Raw genomic sequence first — 21,023 nt, 5'->3', positions numbered from 1 at the left:
ACTGTGACATGGACCTAAATAGTCTGCACATGGAATGCCTTTAAATTTTGCTTCCCATGCAGTTGATGGAAGAATATTATGCTGAATTAATATAAACTCCTTCTTGTATCTTGTTATGGTCATGTTGGAAGAGGATGAGCTAGAAGCCCCTGAATGTGACAGAGGGAAGGAGCTTCCAGATTTTATGGATTCTTTACCCTAACCCTCTGCAAGTTAAATCTTAAAGAACTTGTCTCAGTGTCTTGAGCCAGAAGAGGAGGCAGGACTGCCCTCCAGCCCACAAAAATACTGCAGGATAAAAACAAACACCATGATAGAACTCCCCGCCCATGTACCTGGATGCAAGGAAACCCTACTTGGGAGAAAAGGCCTCCTCAGGAGTAGGAGGTTTCATTGAGAAAAAGCTCTTCTTCTCAAGGAGATCAGGGGCTAAATCTTGCAGCTGAGTTCCTTTGCCAGAGGTTCAAATGGCTGCAGGTGAGATCTGGGTGGGGCTTCACCAGCTCAGCTATATAAATTGGATTGCTCCCATTCTTCAGCTTTCTGGAATGATGCTGTTTGCTAGAACTCTCTGCTTCCTTTGCTCCAGTTCTGGACTCCCCTGGCTGGGCCTGTTTGGTGCTTAAGCCTGCCAAGAGTTTGTCTTTAGGGACAGCCTGGAAAATGACCATCTTAAGGAATTAGAATTGGGGGGAAATGATAGTCTTAGGGAATTGGAACTTCAGGCAAATGATCATTTTAGGGAATTGGAACTTGAGGCAAATGATCATCTTAAGGAATTGGAACAGCCTATTTTGCATCAAAACAGTGCTTGGATATAATGGAGAAAAAAAATCTTGATTTCAAAGGAAATGAAAGCAGAGTGTAGCCACACACGTCTGCTGGATTTAAAAAAAGCCAATTCTAATAATCTCAGAACAAAGATGAGTAAGGTCCCATGGCATGAGATCCTAACAAGAAAAGGTGTCCAAGAAGGGAGGAGAGAACAAAAAAGAAATTCTAAAGGCATAGCTACAAACAATTTCAAAAAGAAAAAGAAAAGGTGGGAGGTGACAATAAAGGCCAGTGTGGCTTCACAAAAAGATCAAGGAGGACCTAAAAACAAAAAACAAACAAAAAAAGAGACATGTAGCGGAAGTGGAAAGAAGGCCAGGTCACCAAGGATGAGTACAGACAAGTAGCAAGGAAATGCAGAGGTTACCTTAGGAAGGCAAAAGCTGAGAAGGATCTGAGGTTAGCCAGAGACACCAAAAGCAATAAAAAAACATTCTTTAGGTATGTGAGTAGCAAAAGACATAGTTACACAGCTCCACAATGGAGATGGAAAAATAATAACAGAGGACAAAGAAAAAGCAAGAGGTGCTCAATTACTATTTTAGTTCAGTCTTCCCAAACTAACCCTGCCAAACTAATTTGATCCCATTTTCTGATCAGGTCACCTCCCTGATAGACAGAGGGAATGCTGTAGACATCGTATATCTTGACTTCAGCAAAGCTTTTGACAAAGTGCCCCATGATATCCCGATTAGCAAGCTAACTAAGTGTGGGCTGGATTGATCAAGTGTCAGGTGGATACACAATTGGCTACAGAATCATAGAGGGTGATGACTAATGGGTCCTTCTCTAACTGGGAGGAGGTAACTAGTGGGGTACACCATGGCTCAGTCCTAGGCCTAGTGCTCTTCAATATTTTTATTAATGACTTGGATGAGAGAGTATCCTTGTCAAATTTGCAGATGATACCAAATTGGGCACTACTCCAGAAGACAGAAAGAAAATTCAAAATGACCTTGATGGGATGGAGCACTGGACCAAAAGCAACAGATTGAAATTCAACAGGGATAAGTGCAAAGTACTGCACCTTGGAAAAAGAAGCCAATTGCACAGTTACAAGATGGAGAATACCTGTCTCATCAAAACTACCAGCGAGAATGTTGGTGTAAATTAGCAGAGTTTTGTCCCAGTCCAGGCAGTCCAGTTGAATCACACATACAAAGAAAGCTTCTTCCAACACCAAGTATATTTACAATATATACAGAAGTTTTTGCAGTACAAAATGGCAGCATGACATTCATCAGAAGAGATCCTACATCTTTTCCACATGTCCACACATGCACATATACACATGCAAATTTTCATATAGCTAATCAGTAAGGACATTGCATCACCCCAGACACTACTTCATTTAATACACATTCTACATGATTCAGCATTTTTCACACCTGTCAAATATGGCTGCTGATTATTATAGGCCTTGTTCTGCCTCAGTGTGGAAATTATCCTTAACAGAGAAGGATCTTTGAATTGTCATAGATCACAAGCAAAATATGAGCCAACAGTGTGATGTGGCTACAAAAAAGGTTAATGCTATTTTAGGCTCCATTAATGGAAGTGTAGTTTCCAAATCCTGCAAGGTGCTAGTACCCCTCTATTCAGCACTGGTTAGGCCTCACCTTGAGTATTGTGTCCAGTTCTGGACACCACACTTCAAGAAGGATGCTAACAAATTGGAACAAGTTCAGAGGAGGGCAACAAGAATGATCAGGGGGCTGGAAACCAAGCCTTGTGAGGAAAGGCTGAAAGAATTGGTCATGTTTAGCCTTGAGAAAAGAATACTGAGGAGTGATATGATATCACTTTTCAAATATTTAAAAGGCTGTCATACAAAGGAGGGGCAAGATCTGTTCTCTATCATCCCAGAGTGTAGGACACGCAACAATGAGCTCAAGTTAAAGGATGGCAGATTTCAGTTGAATATCAGAAATAACTTCCTAACTGCAAGAACAGTATGACAGTGGAACCAGTTACCTTGGGAGTTGGTGAGTGTTCCAACACTGGAGGCATTCAAGAAAAACTTAGATAATCACCTGGCAGATAGCCTTTGATTGTATTCTTGCATTGAGCAGGGGGTTGGATTTAATGACCTTGTAGGCCCTTCCAACTTCACTTTTCTGTGATTGTATGATGTTATGATTCATGGCCGGTGTTTTTACCTTATTGTTAGAAAAGTCATAAGATACTGGCAGAAATACAATGTGTCTGCCAGAAAATCCTTCCAGTTCTTCTAGTCTTCACACTTCATACTAAGTTTAAGCACTGCGTCCATGCCAGAACATTTTTTCTAGTGCAGAACAAGAAATGGCACTCCTCTCTGCAAAGGTTTTATTTTTTAATGTCCCCCCATGATTTTGTAAAGGCATTTTTGGAGCACAGGAAAAGTCCCACAAGCTCTCTTCACCACTGGCAGTAATAATACAACCATGCAAAACATTGACAGGCAGGGTAGTATAGCATGTAGAGTGCTGGATTAGAACTCAGGATATCCCTGCTTGGCTATGGAAACTGAGGGAGTGTCACTGTTAAAGCAACTCAAATATTTCACACACTCAAATAGTCATATGAGGGTTGCTATAAGTAGTGCAGAATGAAGATGGTTTGGTGAGCCCCCAGGTGAAACAGTGAATGCTAATAGCTAGTCTGACCCCCCAGCGCTGCAGATCGTGAGATTCCACTGTGTGTGGGGAGGGGAAGGATGCACTGGGGCCACTCCCGGACCCATGATCTCCATTGGGGTGGGGGCTTGAAGTCCAGGAGTGGTCCGTTTAGTGCTGACCGAGGGTCTGATGTCCCTCAAGGCATGGGACTCGTCCATGTTCATTTTATGGGGTTCCAGGAGACCCCAATTGCAAATCATTCTGCACTACGGCAGGCCCCCTCTTTAATTTTGGGGATATTGACATTTATGGTTTATTAATAAAGTGTGGCCCAGCATTTACCCACAATTTGTGTCTTGCCTCATTCTTCCAGGGCGGGAGGGCAAAATCATAAGATGGTTGCTATAAGTGAGATGCAGCTTGACAGCACATAATAGAGCAGGAACAAATTTAATAAGCACCATCCCCCTGCCACAATCATTAAATTCAACATTTGTTGCCTGACATTGCTATCTCACTCTTTCTAATGGCAGGGCTGGCCCAAGTGACAGTTAACTTCCAGAAGGGGAAAAAAAAGCCAATAAGGCTAGGCAAATGCCAAGCTGCTCCTTCTACTAAGACAGACTCAGCTCCTATACTAAGGACTGGTGGTAGCACAATTTGAGAAAATCAACTCAGCAAATTGGAGGAGCCCTCTTTTCCCTCTTCTGCGCCATGATAACGCTATCCTGATCTCATGTACTAATGTTTTCAAGGAGGGCTTAGTTACCCAGTTCTTTCCAAACACGTGGATCTGGATCCAAGCATGCCAGTAATTTATTTATTTTTTTAAAAGAGAAAGTAGTTACCTTGTTTGGCCAACTTTAATTTTTTTTTTTTAAAAAAAAGGCCCACCCAGTGTTCCCCCCTTCCCACCCAAGCCTCATTAAATTGTACTCTGGGGTTTAAATTACTAATTTGGAAAAAAAAAACAGCTTAAAAAGATATCTTTCACCTTCATACCTGCGGGCTAAACAACATGATTGTGGGAAACAAGAAAAGTTTGTGGGGGTTTTTAATCAAGGTTTAATCACCTGAAGTTTATTACAGGATTTTCATTAGTAATTTGGACTTGAAAAGCAAAGAACAAAATTCTAAACAAGCCTTTTGCAAGTGAAAAGCCACAAGAATAATGAGTACACAGAGAAAACAACAGGCATAAATGTGTTATTTGATCCTCCGTTCATTAGTCAGTGGTTGTCTCCATAATGCTGTTGTTTGAAAATTGTCCCTTTGATTATAAAAAATCTATGAGCTTTAAAGTATTTGTATTCCATTTTCATGTAGAGTAGAAAATACAATATTTGTCTTTGCTTGCATGACTTTTCTTTGTTTCCCACCAATTCAGAGGCCGTACTGCTCAAAAACAGCCTCCAGGATCCCTGCGTCATTCTGCAAAGGTGAGTCAGTTCAGGGCTGTAGGAATGAACTGAAGGCCACAGGCTTAGATTATTCTTGAAAGGATTACACATACTCAGAGAAGAGATGGCTAATATTTCCTTCAATAGCAGCCTCAGCTGGTGAGTGCTGACAGCACTGTAGCCAGAAGGAAGCCACTGAGAAATGTGAAGAAGGCAGAGAAGTTACTTCTTGCAGATTGCAGCACTAAGAATTTCCAGCTACCAAGGACATCAAGTGGGAGATTTAGAGAGTGGTTGTCCAAAAGAAGGAACATCTCCAGAATCACGACTGTGTTGGCAATATATTTGAGGAATCTCAGCATGTGGAGATTATAAATATAGGGAGGAGGAGAGGAGACATAATGAGGCAGAGGCCTCCAGAACGTTCTAAATGAGGACTGAACCTGCTCAGTGGCCATAGAGTGCATAGTGAGGAAGGAAGAGGTCAGAAGGGAATGTGGAGGAATGTTTAGGAAGTTACCATAGTTTAAAAGTTGTAGCTAGAACCGTGGCTTAGGCATCTGACTACAGAGTGACAGGGGCTGGACTTGATAATCCATAGGGTCCCTTCCTGCTCCATAGTTCTAAGATTATTATTAAAGGTTGTTGTTGTTTAGTCAAGTCGTGTCCGACTTTTCATGACCCCATGGACTAGAGCACGCCAGACCCTCCTGTCTTCCACTGCCTCACGGAGTTTGGTCAAATTCATGTTGGTCGCTTCGGCGACACTGTCCAACCATCTCGTCCTCTGTCGTCCCCTTCTCCTCTTGCCTTCACATTTTTCCAACATCAGGGTCTTTTCCAGAGAGTCTTCTCTTCTCATGAGATGGCCAAAGTATAGGAGCCCCAGCTTCAGGATTTGTCCTTCCAATGAGCACTCAGAGTCAATTTCCTTCAAAATGGATAGATATGTTCTCTCCTCCAGCACCACAATTCAAAAGCATCAATTCTTCGGTGGTCAGCTTTCTTTATGGCCCAGCTCTCACTTCCACCCAACCCAGGTTCACTTTCGGGTATGCCATTTATTTTTCAACCCTTTCCACTGCCCCCAGAGGAGTCACTCCTCACTACATCAAATATGACTCTTAAATCTGTGTTATTCAATGAAACAATGTTTATTAAAGTGTTCTTAAGTAAATAATGTAAAGTAAATCATGGATGGTCTTATTTCATTTAATCAATCAACCAACTGTGCTTTGGTAATATTTATATTTGCTTATGCATAATCATGTTAATCCAAGTATTTATTCTTTTCTTTTCTTATTCCCTATCTCTCTATTACTCTTCTCTAACACAAGGCTGGTCCTAACTGTCTAAACTGCTTCTCTCAAACTCGTATCCCTAACTCATCCCTAACTCTAACTGAAATCCTCTAACTGCCCTTTAACTGTCTTCCATTCTTCTTATATTTCCTTAGTCCCGCCTTTTCTTTACAGCCATTGGCTCCTGAATCAGGGTTCCATTGTGATGGACAGGAGTGCTTCCTGACCTGTCCGTCACACCCTCATTAGGAGGTTCTATAATTCCTCCTCACTTTCTGCCATCAGAGTGGTATCATCTGCATATTGAAGGTTGTTGATATTTCTTCCGGCAATCTTAATTCCGGTTTGGGATTCCTCCAGTCCGGCCTTTTACATGATGTATTCTGCATATAAGTTAAATAAGCAGGGAGACAATATACAGCCTTGTTGTACTCTTTTCCCAATTTTGAACCAATCAGTTGTTCCATATCCACTGTTGCTTCCTGTTCCACATCTAAGTTTATCAGGAGATAGATAAGGTGTTCAAGGACTCAAATTTTTTTAAAGAACTTGCCATAGTTTGCTGTGGTCCACACAGTCAAAGGTTTTTGCATAGTCAATTAAGCAGAAGTAGATGTTCTTCTGGAACTCTCTGGCTTTCTCCATAATCCAGCGCATGTTAGCAATTTGGTCTCAAGTTCCTCTGCCACTTCGAAATCCAGCTTGTAATTCTGGGAATTCTTGGTCCACAAACTGGTAGCTCTTGCAGGAGGCATTCCACCAGGCACCAAGGCCTTAACCATGTATTAACTTCAAAGGTGGGGAAAATAGCTTAGAAGAACATCAGCCAGAGTCTCTGATAATCACTGAATCCATACAATCATTTCCCTCAAACTATTCTATCATTTAGAAGTTTTTTATCCAGGAAGTGGTGGTTTGCTTTTGTCTTTTTTCCATGAAAACCATCCTGCACTTAAAAATCCACACATCTGTTAGCAGAATTTAATTGACACTGCAAATTGTATGATGGGAGCTGCTGCCAAAGACTTCACACTCCCCAGTGTTTGTCTCAAACATATCTGCATCATCTACACTTTCAGCAGAGAGTTAGTTGTGCTTGGATTTGCTTTAAATTGGCAAACTGATTCTATAACGTATTGAGTTTGTCATGCCTCGGCTTCTGTAGTCCTAAAATTTTAAGTTTTACTAATGGGGTATTTGCACAATACTCATTGCCTCTTAACTTGCCTGTGTATCACAGGCCACATACATTTCCCCTTTGGCAGGATATGCCAGGATTTGAACTATATCAGCAATACACTCCGTTTAACTACAAAAGTCTTATCCTTCACATTTAACATGTATGAATAGATGTAGTTGGCACAGTGTTCAGTCTTGTAATGTGCCTGTACATCACAGGCTACAGGATATTTCTGTTTGATGGAGACTACTGTAGCTGAGTTCTGGGCGTTCGAGGGACTGAATAGTTGTCAACAATACCCTCCAGCGCAGTAACAGGCCTTTTCTACTATTACTCAAATTACTTTTGGTCATCTCTGATCAGTCCTCCATCTTGACCTGCAATTTCTTTTCTCTATTTCAGATAAAGGAAAACACCAACATCCTCTTTCTTTGGTTCCCTGATCAATTAATTAGAAAGCTATTTCCCTTGCAAATTTGCTTTGAAAACACTTGTTAACTTTTGCTTATAGATGTAATTCTTGAAGCTGAAACCATCCAAAATTTCGAGTGCGGTTTCAGAAGAGTATAAAAGGTGTTCAGGAGGCAGGACACAGTTTCTGGATGCAGAAATAGTTGCGATTTTCCCTTCCCTTTTCAGGCTATAATTATGCAGAGAATCAGCATGCAGGTCCCCTAATTGGTTATTCTCTAGCTTTACCTAACCTTTCAGAAATTTTTCCCATGTACCAAGGAAGCCATTTTCAAAGATTAGATGGAGGGGAAGAAAACGACCAAAAATATTGTGGCATTCTCCCACAGCTATAAATAATAGTGGAGCTCCTTAATGTTAAAGTAGTTTTTGCTACCCTTGTTTACCCTTCGCATTGTGATCTAAGAAATGGGAAGCAAACACACACACACACTCCCAAGCATACAGTTTCAGGATAATTTCATTACAGTACATATTGATTCATCAGCATGACTCATTAATATTAATGACATTCAAGCGGCTGAATTCCTGCATGCCAGGATAAGAGTTTACTCAGAGGAATCCTGACTCCCAAAGACGAATTAAACTAAATACACTTCATCACAGAGATAGGGGACCACATTATGCGACTCATTACAGTGGTGTGAATGCGGAAAGGCTGAGCCTCTTAAAGATTTCTGCAGTCTTTTGCTGGATTTAGGCCAAGGCTTGTGCAGATTTATGCTATCAATGGATTATTACGTTTAGCTAGTAATTTGCTGGTTTATTTCTCTTACATTAGTACAAAGTAATTCAATTTCTATCTTTCGGAATAGAGGAGGAGAAAACTAACAGAGGTGGGCAATGTTTGGCCCTGCCAGATATTCTCAGATGACTAATCCCAGCATTCTTCGCCACTGATTGCTGTTTAGAACTGAAAGAGGTTGCAGTTCAACAACAACTAGAGGTCCACCCTTCACCCAACCATGTCCCAAGCGATGTGCCATCTAATTTTCAGTCCCGCTGCACGGGGCTCCATCTCTTGCATGCCCAACTTTGCCCCTGCACATGCACGCGATTCCACCTCCCTCACACATGGGGTTCCATCACAAGCAGAACCAAAAGGGGCTGAAAAACTATCCCTGCACAGAGGAGGAGGAAAGTGGCATGGAGGGAGACTGAGTTGTGCGCGTGCCTTAAGGACCAAGAGGATCAACCTTAGCAACTACAGCTGAAAGTACTGGGAGGAGTGTGGTTCCCTGATGAAGCTTCACATTCTGGGCATTAACAGAACAGGCCTTTCTAGACAAGAGTCTACAAGAGGGTGGAGAATGTCCTCTGAAAGCCTGCCGAGGTGGTGCTGCTCAGTGTAAACAAGCCTTCCCCAGTCTGGTGGCCTCTTCAGGTTTTCAACTAAAACTTCCCCCTCACCAAAAGTTTTTTTAAAAGAAAAAAAAAAATCTGTCTGGCTCTTCTACACCATGTTTCCCAACTTTTTTTTTTTTAGTTGCAACCCAATTTTGTAATAGCCAAATATCATGTGACACACACCCCTGCCACATTTGCATAAAAAGGCATTTTAATGGGGGTAAAATGTGGAAAAGACGCTCCCTTCATGTCTTCCAAAAAAAAAAAAACCCTCAGTGAAGAAATCCTCCCCTCAAGCCCAAATAAACACCTCCCCCATCACCCCCACTCTGTGCCCCAACCTTCCCCAGTCCTCCTCCCTCACCTTTTTGCCCATCTTGCCTTCCTCTTCCATGACTCAGGTGAGGCCCAGAGGTATCTTCCTGCCCAGATCCCCTCACTGCATTGCCACTACTGCACCTGGAAGAGCAGAAAACCCGAATGAAAGGCACCACTGTTGTGGCAGCAGCTTTTTAATCCCACCACCATCTTGGACATCAGCATGCCCAATGAGCACTGTGCACTTGCCTCTTTGTGCTAGGCTAACACTTGAGTCTGAAGGGCTGACTTCAGATCTCCAAAGGCAGATGCGGAGAAGCAGAGAAATGAACGAGAGCAGCTCTTGTGTGTGTGTGTGTTTGTTTGTTTAGGAGTAATGTGCATGCATAAAAGGAAAATCTGCCCAAAGGGGTACTAAAATAACTGAGTACTTTAGGTTGCCTGAAATTCCAAATCAGATTAAAAATATCTACAATGGTGCCTCACTTGATGAGGATAATTCGTACCATTCAAATCGCTGTTAAGCGAAATCCTCATCAAGCGAAATTTTTTAAAAAACATTGAAATTCATTGAAAACTGGTTCAATGCATTCCAGTGGGTGAAATAAATCTGCTCGTTTTGTGAAGATCCTCCATAGAGCAGCCATTTTCCGGTGCCTGTAAGGCGAGGAATCTGTCCTAAAGCACAACAGGGAGCCATTTTGCACAGCGGGTGGCCATTTTAGAGCCACCAATTAGCTGTTTTAAAATCATCGTCTAGCAAAAAATTGGTTCCCGAAGCAGGGAACCAATCATCGTTAAGCGATTTTTTCCCATAGAAACATCGTTTTGCGATCACAATAGCGATCACAAAAACTTTATCTTTAAATGATTTTGTCATTTAACGAGGTAATCATTAAGCGAGGCACCTCTGTATCTGTGGGCCAAGAGGATTAAAATAAACAGCCTTGTGAATGCCATATTAAATATAATTAATATAAAAATAATTGCAACTAAAGATAACCATGGCAGCCCTCTAGAAAATACTTTGGGAACCCCTTGGGAGTCCCAACCCCCAGGTTAGGAACCCATGTTCTACACAGTCCAAAGGCAAAGGTAGGTGATGTCTCTATTAAACCACTAAAAATCACAAACAAATACTAGCGCTCACCGTACATGGCCCTTCATCAGGCTGGCCACCACTTATCGGTGGATGGTGCAAATAAAGCACAAGGGTTCCAAAACTCATGTCTATGCTAGCCCTCAAAATGAGAGCTGCAAAGTTAAGCCTGAGATGTTGGTTTTACTTTCCACCTCTAGCAATGTTGACTGAATTGTGACAAACTCACCAGAAAGAAGAGTTAGAAATTATATATTTTTAAATTCACTTACATTCAACGTTTAAATGCATGCAGTCACTTTTTAAAAAGAAGCAGTTAAAGCTTTGAAGAAAAACTGCATTAACCATATGCTGTTTTACTGTCCAGATACATATTTGCCGAATCTGCAAATACAGTTTACAGATATCAATGAATGTGCATTTACTTCTGCTTTTATTCTCCCTGCAGTTGGTTTATATGCACTTGATTTAAGTTCTTGTCTACTGAGCATTTGCCTCTTGGTATTTGAATTCAGCATATATTGGAGATAACTTTACATTAATTCCCAAAGTGCCGCTTGGCCAATAAAAATGAGAAGAGCAAGCCCCTTTTAAAACGACACCACATAAATAAATCTATTATGGCATTAGCATAGAAAATGCTGAGAATATCTGGCTTTGCTCATTAGGGACTTTTTAGTCAAGCAATTCTTTCAGAGAGACGGGCGGGAAGCAAGACTTTAGCAATAAACTCAAACCTTTTTGAAAATGGAGTTGCTTTTACATTCAGCATTCTGAAATCATTTTAGCTTACTACAGGTCTGTATACAACTTGCAAAGCTTTGCCTGACTTTGTGGTCTATGAGAGAATTCAAAATGGCAGTCTTCTCCATCCTCACCCCCGGCCGCCGCCGCCTTCTGCTTTTTCTTCAAGGTTTTGATGCTTACTACAAAGCCCTTCACAGTTTGGGACCATGGTAGTTGTTGGATCATCTTTCCCAAGATCATCTACCCACCACCTGACATTAAACAGAGGCATGAAGGAAATCAATAGCATTGTCCACACCCACTGAATGGAATTAATTTAAATTGATTTACAAATGAGTTTTAAAAGCCCCTGATGGCTGGTTGAAATAAACTCACTTTGGGGTCAAAATATATAAATTTCACTCGTGCATTGTGTGGATGAGAAATTATAATTTGATTTAAATAATGCTGAAATTGATTTAACTGTGGTTCTTTATGTCAGTAAGACTCCACCCTAAGGTAGTAAGAACTGTAGTTCAGGGGAGTGCCTTGGAACATGCTACCAGAAAATTTTAAGTACCTTAAATACAAAGCCGATAATTCCCTAGGATAGAACCATGATAAAGTGGTTCATCTGAAATCTCTGCATAGTGCATCATGGGATACTCACTAAATTCCTCATTCCTGTCACTCTAGGCTGCTTTGATTTAACGAGATGTCTCAGATTTCTTGCATCTAGGTGACAGTGAAAAAAGCAGCACTTTCTTCTCACCAAGGTCTCTTGACTGCACAAACTATCTCTACCCAGATGAGTGTCCTTTCACTTTGAGAAGAAAATATTCTGTGGCAGCAGGTGCAAAACAATTCTCATAGGCATCCGTCAGTCTCAAGAGACTATGGTAACATGCTCTGTATCGAGAAGTGTCCTCTCCAGAGCATGAAGCCTGGGGAAAGTAATATGGAGGATAGGCTATTACCCAAGCAGCAAATCCCCCCTCTCCACGTTGCTGAAATGGTCCAATGGAAAGGCAAGAGCCTATACAACTGCTTCCAGCAATGTCGCAGGAGTTGGCAGAACGACACGAACTGTCTTCGGGACTCCAGCTCCGGATTTTGCCTCTAGGTTAACTCCTGAAGCCTTTTCCATGAGTGGATATAGCCACAAGGCAGTGGAGGTTTGAAATTGGAGTTTTCCTTCTCCTAGATGGGCTGCCTTCCATGGCTGATAAGCCCCACCTACCTGGCCTGCTCTCTAATAGTGCGGAACTATGATCCAACCCTTAAAACTTTCTTGCCTCCCAGCTGTATGCAATGCTAACTGGCTTTCCTATTTACCATATTAGGGTCAGAGATAGAGTCAGAGAATTTGAGGATTTTGCATGCCATTAGGCGTGCAGTCCTGTCTGATGATAAAAAAGAGAGATGCAAGAACCTCCTACAGTGTTTCTGATCTTGAAAGCCACCATCACTCCACTCAGTTTATCTGTGTTAAAGCATTCCTCAAATTTTGCTTAGTTTGCACTAAAATATTCATTCTTTCTTTCTTTTGTTTCTTTCTTTCTCTCTTTCCTCCCTTCCTTCCTCCCTCCACAAATTGTCTTACCTCCTAATGCGGCAAGGAGAGTAATTCTGCAGTTTCTTATCTTTGCATTCAATAAAGAAGGATATTCATGGACAAGATAAGCAAGTATTCACTGCCCTTATGAATTGCTAAAATGATGATAATCTTCTGGCATGCTACTATGGAGGAGGAGGGAACAGATCAGAAATAACAAAGAGAAATAGGAGACTAAAAATAGTCAAGCAGGAGTGGTGGTGGGGAAATGATGATACAAGGTGAGCTGTAGAGTTGGTGAAGGTGGAACTGAAAGATGAGGTGCAAAGGCAGATAAGGCAATGTCACTATGAAGAAGATGCGTAGTAGCTCATAGTGGAAGCAGAGGGTACTTGCATGTGTTCCCAAGTCATCCATAGGCAAGAAGATTTCAAAGGGGCCCATGAGATTAATTGTCAACATGTCAGGAGAACAGTCAGTGGAGTTAACTCAGAACTTTGTTTAGAGATTATATATAGCAAACCACTTGACCTTCACTGGCTCTTGCCTTCTTGGGCTCTCAATGTCACCTGGTCCTTGTTTAGTTGGGCAAAGTGGTTTGGCTTTATCATCCCTCCTGTTACTCCAGTCTTCCCTTTCATTCCTTGCTTCTTCTTATGTTCTTCTTTGGCATGGTGGCATCTCTGCAGCTGCTGGTGTTTCTGCTGCCAGCATCTAAATGGTGTTAGAGTTGCGGTTCGAGCAGGTAAGGTTTGGCTAGGCATTACCAGAGCACTCCCAGTCTGCCCCACCATGGGTTCAGAGTCTGGCACATATAACAGCCCTCTTGCCCAACTGTGGAACTCAGAGAAGGATGCTCAGGCATGCGTTCTCTATAGTCATAATATACATACACACATACATACATACACACATACACACACACACACACACACACACACACACACACACACACACACACACACACACACATACATACATACATACATACATACATACATACATACATACATACATACATACATACATTATTGTTTCTGGCCATAGACCTTTACAATGTACTGACTACTGTAGCATATAAAATCTAATTAAAACAGGTAATTACCTTAAGACCAATAAAACCAATAAAACCCGGTCTAAGAATATTGTCATAACATAAAACGGCAATCCACTGTATTCAGCATTTATGTGGCATTATGATCCCTGACAAATCGAAGCCTCAGGTTCTTAGCTGCTAGTGCAAATTGTGCTACAGCATATGTAATGTGCAGCTGTGCATCAGCAAGCAATCCTACTACTGTTTCAGTGGTAGTACAGTTAAGATACATCTGAATGATGGGTGACAGAAATCTTTCTCTAGTATTTTTATAGAGAGGACAGATCATGAGTTAGATCCTCAATCTGGTTGCAGCCAAAGACACATTTTCATTCCTCAACTGGGCTTCCTTTATATCTCCCTTCGAGGTATGCTGAGGCCATTTGTCCAAATCTAAGTTCTGTAAAAGCTCTGCGAATCTGGGGAAAAGTCAATGACTCAAAATATTTTGGTTTTGCATGATTCACATGAAGTTGGGGATACCAGGTAGAAAAACGGGACCCAACAATAGCCATCCTATCCTGACTAGCATCAAGATCAAAGATACAGTTCCTAAGGTTGCGAGAGCTTAAACTAAGGAACTTTTCCATCAGAAGGTTGTGGACTTTTAATTTTTGGTGACATTGTTGTGCCCATCCACCAGACTTTAGTTGTTCTAACCAGCAGCACTTTGTCAGGGAGGAGTCCTCCAAACTGTTCAGTCTATGCCAATATCTAAGATAAGCCAGATCGATTCTAGTCGCAATTGAAGGTAAGCCTAACTTAGCTCTGAGGTGAGCCGAGGGAGTTCCTGGGGGGAGCCCCGAGTATCAGCCTCATGAATTTGTTCTGCAGGATTTCTAATTTGGGCTTGGCTGCCTCTCCCCATAGTTCTGTCCCGTAGAGCATTTGTGCTGGGATTTTGACAACGAACACCTTGAGAACAGGATTTACCAGCTGGCCTCCTCTGCTGTAGAAAAATCTTTTTAATTGCCCTATTGATCTGGTGCTCAATAAGATGGTAGCATTTAAATGCTGTCTCCAGGAGAGTTTCTCACAAAATTGAAGGCCCAAATATTTAAATGAGTGTACCTGCTCAATAGCATGCCCATCCAGTGACCAGTTATGTTTAGGGGCTCTCTTCCCACAGACCATAATTTTTGCTTTGGTATAGTTGATTGTTAGCCATTCCTCTTTATAGAGCTGCCCAAATTTGGACAGCATTCTTTTAAGACCAATTTTATTCAAAGATAGCAAAACCAGGTCATCAGCATAAAGCATTATTGAGATCTTCCTACAGCAGAACCTGTTGTGATAGAGCTCCCTGTAAGCCTATACACACTTGCATCATATTTTCTTTATGTAGTTGCTGTATGAGCCACAGGAGTCTTTTATCAACATTTGTTTTTCCCCAATTTATACCATAGGCATTCTCTATCTATCAGGTCAAAGGCTGATGAAAAATCCACAAAGGCAGCGTAAAGATATTTGTTTGGAGGTTTGGTGTATTTACTAATTACATGGTGTAACACAAAGTCTTGATCTATTGTACTTCTGCCTTTTCTGAAGCCTCCCTGTTCTTCAAAGATGATAGAATGTTTGTTGTCCCAATCTAGAAGCCGATTCAGGAGGTACCTAGCATAAAGCTTAGAGGCCACATTGAGAAGACTGATAGGTCTAAAGTCACAAGGATCTAGAGGATCGCCTTTGTTAAAAATTAGCACAACAATGCTACTTTGCCAACCTGTGGGAAGGTTGCCTGTACTATTAATGTAGGTGAATTGACTGGCTAGATTGGGAGACCACCACTGAATGTCAATAGCAAAAACCTCAGCGGGGATCATATCTTCACCGGGAGCCTTGCCATTCTGGAGAGTTTGAATCAGGTCCCCAGTTTCTTTGGGGGAAACAGGTGGCCATTCAGGGGAATTAGAGAGGGTCTCATGTGTAATGTTTCTATGAATACTACCCCTCCCCAAATGCGATTGAAGTGGGAGACCCATACCTCTGGCGTGATGGAGTTGGCGATCTCAAAGTCTTTCTGTGAGAAGCCTCTTTCTATCTGCTTCCAGAATTTGAGGTCATTACCCTCAATGAGGGCCTGGCCCAAAGATTTCCAATTCTCTAAGTAGAAAGCCTTCTTTTTCCCTCTAAGTAGAGATTTATATTCTCTCCGTAGATGTTTCAGGAAAGCTATAGCTTCATCAGTGTCAATATGTTTCGCCTGTCTTGTTACTCTGCTCAGCTCTTTTTTCTTGGTCTTACATTCCCTGTCGAACCAGGACCATTGAGCTTCAGACATTCTTTCTGGGTGTATGATGGTTATGTGTAGTCATAATATGAAACAGACCCTTAAGGCACTCTGGAGTATCACTCCATATGTCTTACCACTTATCTTCTTCTCCACTTTTTCCCCCCTTAGATATTGCTTCTTTCCCAATTGCTTTTCCCACCACTAAGAACTTCTGCAAAGCCAGACAAAGCTTTGTCCTGTCTCAGGTAGTGTTCGGGTGAAGGGTGCTACAGACAACTCTCCTTCAAAGACATCAAGGCTGACCCTTGCCTTGGGCTGATGACCTCCCTCTCATGGTAAACTACCCTGTTCTAGGCACAAACCACTTATGGAACAAATAGAGAGGTTATAGAGAAGGGTTCCCCACCCCTAATTTTTCTGGTAGGAGAGAAATGGCAACTCAAAGACGAGGTTTCAGAGCAGTAATAATACAAGGCAAGGGGGAGAACAAAAAGAACTATGAGATGCAGAGATAGAGTGTTCTCAAGAATAAGATAAAAGGGGAAAAGAAAGGAGAGTATATGAAGGTTCTGAATAAGAAGATATAATCTAGCCTAGGCTAGTCTGCAGCACCAGCAGGATTGTACAACCTATGAATGCTACCAGCATTTATTTTTCCATTTGTTTCTTTAAAAAGCAAAAGTAAATTTTGCATTTGGTTACTATCACAAATGGCTAATTTCCTGGTGGGGAGCACCAGTTGTGTGGAGGAATCTTGTGCTGCCGTGGTTAAACTGCAGTACTGTCTCCAAAACTCTGCTCATGGTCCAGGTTCAATCTCAGATAGCCAGCTTGAGGTTCAATCAGCCTTCCATCCTTCTGAGGTCAGTAAATTGAGAACCCAGCTTATGGGGGGGGGGGGGAGGAATGTGTTGCCTGCATAAATAAATAGTAAATCATCCAGAGAGTGCTTTTAGTGCTATGGGGCAGTGTACAAACGGTATGCTTTGCTTTGCTTTTTGAATGCATCTGTAGAATGTAATAGGATGGATGAGGCTTAAAAAACCAATCACACTCACACAAGAAAAAATATTGCTAAAACCCCTGGAATCAGTATATAAAGCTGCATCAGCCCCTCACATTTCAGATCTTCATCTCTGCCTTTAATGACTAGACAACATGGGAACCACAAGCTGTGTAGATCACTGGTTCTTAACCTTGGGTTACTCAGGAGTTTTGGACTGCAACTCCCAGAAGCCTTCACCACCTGCTGTGCTGACTGGGGTTTCTGGGAGTTGCAGTTCAAAAGCATCTGAGTAACAAAGGTTAAGAACCACTGGTGTAGATGCTGTTTTTGACTTTCATGTATACTCACAGAGGAGGGACCAACAGAGTATGCAGCATTGTGGGAAAGACCAATGGTATAGTCCTTCTCTGTTCCCATGTAATCATTTTGTGTGCAGAGAAGCTCTGAACTGGGCCGTTGAAGAGATCTGTCAGTTGATGATCCCCATCATTATGTAGGTGAATCAATTAGAGCTGTCCTATTTATGGTGAGCAGGATTTTCACATTAATGGCAGTGTCGCATGCCTAGATTAACAAGTAGAAAAAGTCAAAACCCAAAGCGTAACCTCTTTAGGATCTCTTCCCCCCTCCCCCAAAATATGATTAAGTTGCAACTTTCTCCACCCTTCTGCCCTCCAGCTATATACTCCTAGGATATTAAAGTTACCTGCACCTGTGCCTTTTGACTAATGGCCATGAAAGTATGACATATTTCATTTCCCCTTTTGTAGGCAGAAATCCAGCTGCTGACACTAAATAGGCTGAGGCTGGCAATTGTAGAACAGGTCCCAGGATTCCCAATGGAGGATTATCAAGACTGGCACCTTAACTTATGGGCATCTTTCACGGATCATTTCCCTCTCAAGAATAGATGAATTGAAATACATGCCGTATCCATCTGTGACTTCATTTATGTACACTTCACCTGATGTAACTAATTAGAGAGCTTTTTTTGAGCCTGCCTACTGACACATCCAGAAGTAATAAATCATATCGTCCAGTAATTACAGTCTCACCTACAAATGAAGGAACATTAAAAAAAGAAATCTCCTGGGGGCTGCAGTTGTATTTCTAATGCAAGAGAAGTGTGTGACACAAATGTACTGCAGCTCAGACCCCTTTCCAAGTGAGCCTCGTGGTGCAGTGGTTAAACCGCTGTACTGCAGCCAAAACTGTGCTCACGACCTGGGGTTCGATTCCAGGTAGCCGGCTCAAGGTTGACTCAGCCTTCTATCCTTCTGAGGTCAGTAAAATGAATTGCTGGGGGGGCGGGCAATGTGTAGCCTGCATAATTAACTTGTAAACCGCCCAGAGAGTGCTTGAAGTGCTATGGGGTGGTATATAAGCAGGCTTTGTTTGCTTTGCTTTCCAAGGCTGGGGTAGGACCTGCTGAACGTGGGACTTCATGAAATACAGTAAAGGTCAAATCATCCAAACGGAAGTGTTCTTTTCCAGCATTTCCCATCATTCCCTACTTTTGCAAGAGTTCTAGGTATATGTGACAAAGGTTGTGGCCCTGTAAAGCATAGTGATTCTAGAAGGCATCCAGCAATGAGGAAGCTACAATCATGAGTGATAGGTGGTCCCAAGAAGAATGAGGCTTCCTGTTATTCTTCCCAACAAACAGTAGGTAACAAAAGTATGGAAAAATCCTGTCAAATACCAAACCCCTTTCAAAAAAAGGAAGAAGAAAAAGGCAAACGCCAGTCTTGAATCTATTATTCAAGTTCAGAGGAATTCCTGGGTCCTTAACATAGCAGGAGGTAGCTCAGGAGAAACTCTGCTCCTGCTGGATCCTAGAGGAGGTGGATAAGGACTCCTTCCTTCGGTCCATCCTTCCTTCCTTCTATTTTTAATATTTTTTCTCCACCATTCTCCTTAAATGGACCCAAGATGGCTTACATCAAGAAAAGACAACATTAAAGCTAACAACAGTGAGTATAAAAATACTAGAAATGGATCACACAGGTATCATACAAAAAATATAAGCAACACCTATAACCACATTCAAAGCAGTAAGGTACAGGAATCCATTTTAAAAAAACCCATTCAGCCAACCATTGATGGAAGGCTTATCTGAAGAGAAAGATCTTCACCTGCTTGTGGAAGGACAGCAAAGATGGGGGCAGCCTAGCCTCCTGTGGGAGGGAGCTCCAAAGTCTGGGAGCAGCAACAGAGAAGGTTCTCTTCCATGTACCCACCAAGTACACCTGTGAAAGTGAAAGAAGCAAGAAAGGCTTCTCCTGATGATCTTAACATTTGAGCAGGCTCATAAAGGGAGACGTGGTCCTTCTGTTGCTGCAGTTGTCATCACAAAGGGAAGAAGCAGGCATATATGCCCACCAGCTCTCCAAAGAAGTTGCAGATGGGAGCACTACAGGAATGTTTGAATATCTGTACATTGCCTTCATTTCTCCCTTTCTTCTGTCCTTTTAGAGACAAGGACATTATTTATTTAAAGCTAGTCTGCAACCTATAGCTTATATGATCTTTCAAATGCATGTTGGAGGGCTATGTGAGCTGTCTATTATCTTGCAAGATCCACTACTGCAGCTAATTATGAATGAAATGGTGCTATAATTTAACAGAGAAAGACAACGACATTGGTCTCCAGAAAAGTTCTTGCATTTATTGGTAGAATGCAGTACCATTGTGAACACCACAGTTGTGCAGTTGAACATGGAACTGCAGTGATTATGTGGAAGTTAGCCCTGATAAAAGAGAATTGGTTAAGTTAGTGGAATAATCTTTCTCAGGACACGGTCGGCTCCCCTCCAGTAACGATATTTCAAAATATAGTTTATCCTTCATTTTCAAAAAAGACCATTTACATCAGGTTTATCATTTAGGCAAAAAAGTGATGAATCATTAAAGTTGAACAGCAGCACACTGATGGACACACCAATGAATAACTAACCCAGTAGGAACCTAGAAGGTATGGAAACAGTGGGGACAAGTTAGCTGATCCTGAACCCATTGGGATGTTACATCCTTGCTTTCTCATTTCCCTCTTCTCTGTGCATCCATGATGCTTTTTCTTTCAGGTTTTTCAGCCCCTTGTTTGACAGCCTTTCACCAGATATTTTGGTCTCAAGCAAAAGCTTTCTGATTGATATATTCAACATTAAGTTCCTCCAAAGTTCTTTTCCATGTGTCCTTGACTTGTTTCTTTTGTCCACCACACAATTGAGCACCTGCAACAACCTCTTCAAAGAAGGTCCCAGCCGCAGGACAGACGTTTTAATGTCCTGGAACTGCATGGCTGGCATTTGCCCTCTCGGTTCCGAAGGACGCGAGGCAGCTCCAGTCACGTGATAAAAGAGGGAGGGCAAGCGGCTACTTAAAGGGACGCTCGCCCCCCCCCGGTGTGCCCTCTTTCTTGTTCAGGCACCCACACCCTCTTTCTAGTGTGATTTATGGTCACTGTAAGGGAATTTTTGATCTTCATCCTGATTGGCTGTTGGGTGGAGGGATTTCTCGCCTATCCAACACTGGAGAAGGGTTTGTTGGCACTTGATTGGTGGTATTCTCGGTCACACTGGTGGGTAGTGTGGAATAACAGGTTGTCTCGGTGTGTCCCATTGGTAATTATGGTAAGCCAACAGCGCATCCGACCTCCCGGCTCTGCAGATCGTACGATTACAGGGCCGGCGGTGGGAAGATGCACTGGGCCACTTCTGGATCAACATTCATCAAGTAAAGATGTCTCGAGGTCTGGGGTGTTTATTAGAGGCTGGCCGGGTTCCTGCTGTCATCAAGAACCTGGGGCCTGGGACTCGCCCATTGACTGTTAGGGGTATCGTAGATACCCTGCATTT

The sequence above is a fragment of the Pogona vitticeps genome, chromosome 1 (assembly GCF_051106095.1).
Source record: "Pogona vitticeps strain Pit_001003342236 chromosome 1, PviZW2.1, whole genome shotgun sequence".
In the NCBI taxonomy this organism is placed as follows: domain Eukaryota; kingdom Metazoa; phylum Chordata; class Lepidosauria; order Squamata; family Agamidae; genus Pogona; species Pogona vitticeps.
The sequence above is the reverse complement of the archived record's forward strand: the minus strand, read 5'-3'. Positions refer to the sequence as shown.